This window comes from Triticum dicoccoides, chromosome 1B (assembly GCF_002162155.2).
Source record: "Triticum dicoccoides isolate Atlit2015 ecotype Zavitan chromosome 1B, WEW_v2.0, whole genome shotgun sequence".
NCBI classification, from domain to species: domain Eukaryota; kingdom Viridiplantae; phylum Streptophyta; class Magnoliopsida; order Poales; family Poaceae; genus Triticum; species Triticum dicoccoides.
Genome location: NC_041381.1, coordinates 562,463,851 through 562,470,407, shown reverse-complemented (window position 1 = coordinate 562,470,407; position 6,557 = coordinate 562,463,851). Strand labels below are relative to the sequence as shown.

The window sequence follows — 6,557 nt, the reverse complement described above, 5'->3', positions numbered from 1 at the left end:
AGCACATTGCATTTGATTTCCCATGGCACAGTGTTGACAAGGAGGTGGAGCAGGACTTCACACGCGTACCACCACCCCGTCGCCCGCGCCTTCCTTCCCCTATAAAACCCCGCATCTAACCACGGCATGACGATCATCCAAAGCACAGCTCGCAAGTTCACAAGTCACAACACCGTGCTAGCTCGTCCCGCTCCCCTCAGATCAGCTCCCCATGGCGTCCATGGCGGCCGGAGCCCGAGTGCCCCTGGCGGTGACCGTCTTGGTGGCGGTCGCGTCGACCATGCTGCTGGCTGCCGCGGCGGCTGACCTGGACGGTGACCGTGACGCGCTCTTGGGCCTGCGGGGCGGCCTACAGGACCCTGACGACGCGCTGAGTAACTGGAACCCGGAGCTGAGCCCCTGCGACTGGTCCCACGTCAGACGTCACCTGCGACGGCCTGGCCAAGCGCGTCACCGAAATGTGAGTGAGGCGACACCGATCCTTCTTCCTTTCCATACTGCTTCTGTTCCATCGTATATTTCTGACCGCCTCGTCCTCTTCATCCGATTTTCAATACGGGGTTTCTTTGTTCTGTCAGAGTAATCGGCTTTGTGAACCTGTCCGGACCTCTGTCGCCGGAGCTGGGCAAGCTGGGCCAGCTAACCAGACTGTGAGCCTCTCTAACCCATCTGTTTCTGCCTGTAGCGATTGTTCCTTTGACGCGGTTGATGGATCAAAATGTATCTAATGAACAGGTGGATTTCGTACACCAATATCCAAGGAACGATCCCTGAAGAACTGGGCAACTTGGAGAACCTGAACACCATGCACCTGCACAACAACAGCCTCTCAGGGCAGATACCCGCATCGCTCGGGAAACTCAAGTCTCTGAAACAGCTGTGAGTCCATGATCTCCTCCCGATGTTTTTCTTTTCAAGCATGTTCTGCTCGTACAGTGCATGATTCTCATGATAAAACAAGTTTGGCTCTGAAGTCTGAACATTTGCATGATGATTTGACAGGCACCTTCAACAGAACCGCTTGACCGGCCCGATCCCCAGCGAGCTGGATGGGCTGTCCGACCAGACGAGCGTGTAAGTAGGACGATTTTCTTAGTTGTTCTCTTCTCTCTCGACGATCAATTAATCCAGTAATCTTCATCTCCATTGTTTTGCTTGCAGTAACCTCTCAAACAACGATCTGTGCGGCCCGATTCCGACAGATGGTCCCTTCAAGAACATCAATTCCAGCCTCGCCGACAACCCGCGGCTGGGTGGCAACTGCTAGACATAGGCACGGCGTTGGCTGCCCGCCGGAGTGAACAATAAACTGGCATGCAGCCAATGAAGCCGGCGGCGCCGGTTCATGCATGCACTACTTAGGTGGATTCGTGAGCGAGGTTAATTTAGCTGCATGCCAGTGCCAGTGCCAGAGCAGGCAGGCTAATTTATGTACGTGTTGTGTACAACAGTACAAGCCGAGATCCATGGGCTTGTTTCTGGTTGTTGCCATCGATGGGATGAGTCACATATATACTTCCCGTACCTAATGGAATCGCGATTAACTTGCTGCTCTGCTCGATCGAATCTATTCACAATGTTACATTGCTTTGGGTGCTTGAGTTGACTGCATTCGTTCGTTCTCTGTTCCTGTCGCGCGTTCAGTACCGTTTCGACGCTGACATATATGATCACAGGTCAAATTTGACGAATGTTTTTAGTAGTACTCTTCAGAACAGAAAATTGAGTTATGTTTTGAGTACTCTGCTCTAGAGTTAGACAAACAAACAAAACTCCTTTCAGTTAGAAAATTTTAATTACATGACTCAACGGTGTGGTGTAGATGCTACTTGGCAGTTCCCACTACCTTTTGAGTTAGTAGCCACTGTGCGATCAGACTGTGATGAACATGTGTTTTTTTAATTAATGGATGTTATTTTCCCCTAATAAGACAAAATCCAAAAATTTAACTCTCAAAAGCCTCACGCGCCTGGACAACAGGCATGTCTGCTGTGCTGTGAATCAGCTGAGTCCTAAATTTTCCTGTGAAAAGAGAAAGGAAGATGACATGTATTCCGGTCCACATTTTTTGAGAAGAGTAAATGTTTGCTCCCTTAAGTTTACAAAGCCTAAATCTTGCCCTCAAGTTTTTTTGGCGACATTTTATCCCTCATGCCTCAAAACCACATAACTTTCATCCAAATAGCAAATTAGAGGGGAAAGCGGCCATATGTCACTAGTTTTCTCCCGCCCGAGCTGCTGGTCCACCTGTCGAGCACCTTGCGTGCATCGAATGGCCGCTGCTCGAGCGACGGCTCCCGACCTCAAATTTTAGAGCTACTGGAAAAGCATGGACTTTTCCGGTGCCCAAAAACGTCGTCTCTCCATACTAAAATCAGGGAACCAAATTATGGGGCTGCCTTTGGAGATGCTCTAAAAGGAAAGAATGAAAGCTTGTGAGTTCTTAACCCCCTCCAAGGATGGTCGATCGCATGTGGATATATATCATGTTAACAACAGATTGTGGGAGGCATGGACCTTCGGATCTGCAACAACCCCTTCCGATACAAAGTGTTTTTTTTTTTAGAAAAGGAGGTTGAAACCCCCGGCCCTGCATCATTCTGATGCACGCAACCAATCTTATCGATTGTTAAGCAGAGTACAAAGCAAAGTAAACTATGACCGAAGCATTACAAGATATCAAATCACGAAATGTAGTTGTCATTATAATATTTCGTTGTACATATCTTCGTAATTAGAAGGATGTTTGTAAGTCTCGAGTTAAAACATGTAGCAAGACAGAACATGCTTACACATACATACAATTGCTAGAGTCCTTTTACCTGCACACAAACGCAAGAGTCATTTTACAGTACGTCAAATCATTTTTGGCCATTTATTAACATGATTTGACGACCCGAATTACACAATACCACACCAAAATTCTTGTAGCGTTTGGGGTTTAAGGGTACTTTGGGTAGTTCGCACGTTTTTAGCGGATCAATTTGCCGGCCTGTGGCGTAGAGAGGATGGGTGCATATGTCCGCAGTGCAATTATTCAATAATTACATATTAATCAGGATTTATTACAGGATAAATTTATGTATATCGGTCTACCAAAAATACCAAGTTCTCGTCAAATTAAACTCCGAGCCAAACCATATTGACCATTAGATCAACTTGATACTAAGTACATATTAAAATCTATAGTATGATGTATCCTAAAACTCTGGCCCTGAAGCTACATGAAGCTAGCTATAGTTGTACATTTTTGTTCAGTCCAGTCCTGGAATCTGCTTAGCTTATATTGGCCCGACCTCTGTGCCATAGGTCTAGGATGTTGGCAGCACCATTTTTGTGGACCGATCAGCTTGACTACTGGACAACTATGCTCACATGGTTGGTTGTATTGTTTGCCATATTGAGGGATATTCCTGTTCTAAGAATGGAGAGTGAATACCAAAAAGCTACCACATTACGGGTCATCGTTCCAAAAAACTATCGTTTTTTAATTTTTTCAAAAAACTACCACAAAATTGTTCTGTTGTTCCAAAAAACTACCATGTCCATGTCGCACTGATGACTCCTTTGATTAACTTTAAACGTTATTATGACAGCTCGGGTCCACTTGTCAGGTTGACCGTTAGATTTGACCATTAGTTTGACCATTGATAGGTTATGACAGGTGGGGCCTAAGTATTTTTTAGCAAACAGGCCCATGAAACAAAATATAAAAGCAATTGGGTCCCTGAAAAAATAAAAATAAAAGCAATCCCGTCCTCCCAGGGAGCTCGTCGTCGGAGCCGGCCAGCACCACGCCGGCGAGCTCGTCAGGGTCGTCTAGCTCTGGGCGTGGCCGGCGGTAAGCAGCAGCCCTGGCGGGCTAGAACAACCCGAGCTCCCTGGCTGCTCCCCGCCCGAGCTCCCCGCCTGTGCTCGAGCTCGCGGCCATGGCCGGCGGCAAGCAGCAGCTGCTCGCGTCTGGCGCCGCCCAGGCTTCTGCTCACGAGCGCTTTGGCGCCGCCCGGGCTACTGGCCACCAGAGCCAACTCCGTGGTGCCGCTCACCCGCTCGGGCTTCTGGTCGCCGGTGCTCCCCATGGCGCGGGCTGAGCACGCAGGCAGCGGCGCGAGCCTCCCCATGGCGCGGCCGACAGTGGCTGTGGATCGAGATGGAGGTTGCTTCTTTCGTGCTCCGGCGGAACAGCGAGTGGCCGGAGGAGCCCGTCATGGCGGCTGCGGCGCTGCACGCGGCTGGAACTCGTGTTCCTGCTCCTGCTGAACGTCGCCACGGGGAGCGGCCGGAAGGAGCCCGTCGTGCCGGCTGCTGCGCGCGGCCTGAGCTGCTGGTCTCACGGCCCATGGCGGCGGTGGCGCTGGCTGTAGTTGCTCGGGAGAGAGAGAGAGATAAGGGAAGGTCAGGGAGAGAAGAAAGAGAAGGGGAAGGAAGAGAGAGCCTGACATGTGGGACCCACACGTCATCTAACGGTCAAACAAACAGTCAACAAACGGTTTATTCAGGAGCGGGCCCGATCTGTCATAAACCAGATCAATTTTAAATCAGATGATCATTTAGGTTTTTTGAAACAGCCAACCAATTTTGTAGTAGTTTTCTGAAAAAATAAAAAAAGTGGTAGTTTTTTGTAGTCATAGCCCGTAATGTGGTAGTGTTTTGCTATATACTCAAGAATGGAGCACTAAACAATGTTCCATTCCACGAATTATAGTACACAGTATTTTGGGGGATACTTTGGTACCACACATCATTTTGGGCATAACACAAGCTTTCATGCTAGTGGGATTCAGAATCAAAGAGCATGTTTGAGGAAAGAACCATAGCTGGTACTCCCTCCGTCCGAAAATACTTGTCATCAAAATGAATAAAAAGGGATGTATTTTAAATTAAAATATGTTTAGATACATATCCTTTTATTCATTTTGATGACAAGTATTTCCGGACGGAGAGAGTACAAAGGTAAATTGCTCTGATTTAAAAACACAAGTTCTGAGCCATTTGACATTTTACAGCGGGGCCCTAAGAAACTATAGTACTTCTGACAAAGATATTCCTTTTGTTTACACAAAAACTCTTCAAAAATAATCATGAAGCTGAGTTGCTTCGGTACAGGCATATGAGCTGAGCATTCATGCCAGATATTAACTTGCAGATGTGCACTTCTAAAAGAATAAAAACTATTATCTGAAAGAACAAAAACTATTAACAGCAAAGCATTTGCAAGCACCATCTTTTTTTGATCTTTTGTGATTAAAAGAAGTATTTAGTATTGTGGGTTGGTATGGATAGTCAATCCTATTTCTAATAGCACAACATTCTTGGTCCATACGATTTTAGCCCATGTCCCCTCAATTTTAGATTCCTTGGCCTCAATGTATATCTAACCAGACAAACATCTCACTAAAACAATGCTATAATGCACCAACGGTTTGTTCGCCCACGAACACGTCACCGTGTACCCTCGACGCCGAGGGTGATGCACCGCAACTCACGTCGAAGGAGACCCGTCCGGAAGCGCGGTACGCAAGCAATCCAGCGGATGCTTTTGAGGATCCGAAACCCCACACGCCCGGGAGGGCCCCGTCAGGGCGCGCGGCGGCTATGGGCTGCCCTAGGTCGACCTGATCGCCCTTAGGGCCTCGAGGTTCGCCGCCCTGCAACAAAAAGAACAGACGAAGAACGAGGAAGAAGAAGAACAAGGGAGAGAGATAAAGGTAAAGGTAAAAGTGGTAGATGATTTGATCGATTGTGTGTTGTTGTTCAATCGGCCGTCACCCTTAAGTATATAAGAGGTGGCTGGACTTCCCGTGCAAGGAAAAGGCTTCAATTCACGTCCAAAACCCTAGTCCAATTCGGATTTGTTTGGTCCGAACTTTTCAAAACTGTTCGGCAAAATCTGGCTGCACCTTGTGGTCCATGTTTGGGTGAGTAAACGATCTCGGATGGAAACGAGCCCAAAAGCAATCTTGACCGTTTCGACGAGACGAATAACTTTCATGTTGAACGTTTTTTGATCTGAGGCCATCTTGAGGGGTTTTTTTGGCTGTTTTCTGAAGTCTACAGCAGCGAAATTCAAAACCCGGACGAACATGCCCGGAGTGTCCGGCCATCCACACAGAAAATCAAAACCCGGATGGTTTTCCCGAAGTGTCCGGCCATCCAATGTAGCAGCGTCTTGTACTGGTTGTAACTTTTGCATACGACCTGGGGTTAAGATGATTTTTATATCAAAATCAACCGTTTCGACGAGATGCGCAACTTTCATATTGAAACTTTTTCCATTTGAAGTCATCTTAATTGGGTTTCAAGTCATTCTTTAATCTGGTGTCAATATGAGCATCTCTAAACTTGTCATAACTTTTGCATCCGAACTCCGTTTTAGACCATCTTCATATCCATCTTGATCTTCTCGAAGAGAGCCATCGCATGGTGACTTTCAATAATAAGTTTGAATTAATATTGACATAGCTTCAAGCTACTCTTTATAATCATGCCACTTTTGAGCGTCAACACATGCCCCCCTGTTTTTCGGCAAAGCTAGCATGCCGAAAAATAACTTGTAC

At 47.1% G+C, this 6,557-nt stretch overlaps 1 pseudogene; it reads left to right on the top strand.

The window, feature by feature from the left end:
* Window positions 1-211: 211 nt before the first annotated feature.
* LOC119308478 lies at window positions 212-1,547 on the top strand (annotated as a pseudogene).
* The last annotated feature ends 5,010 nt before the right edge of the window (window positions 1,548-6,557 follow it).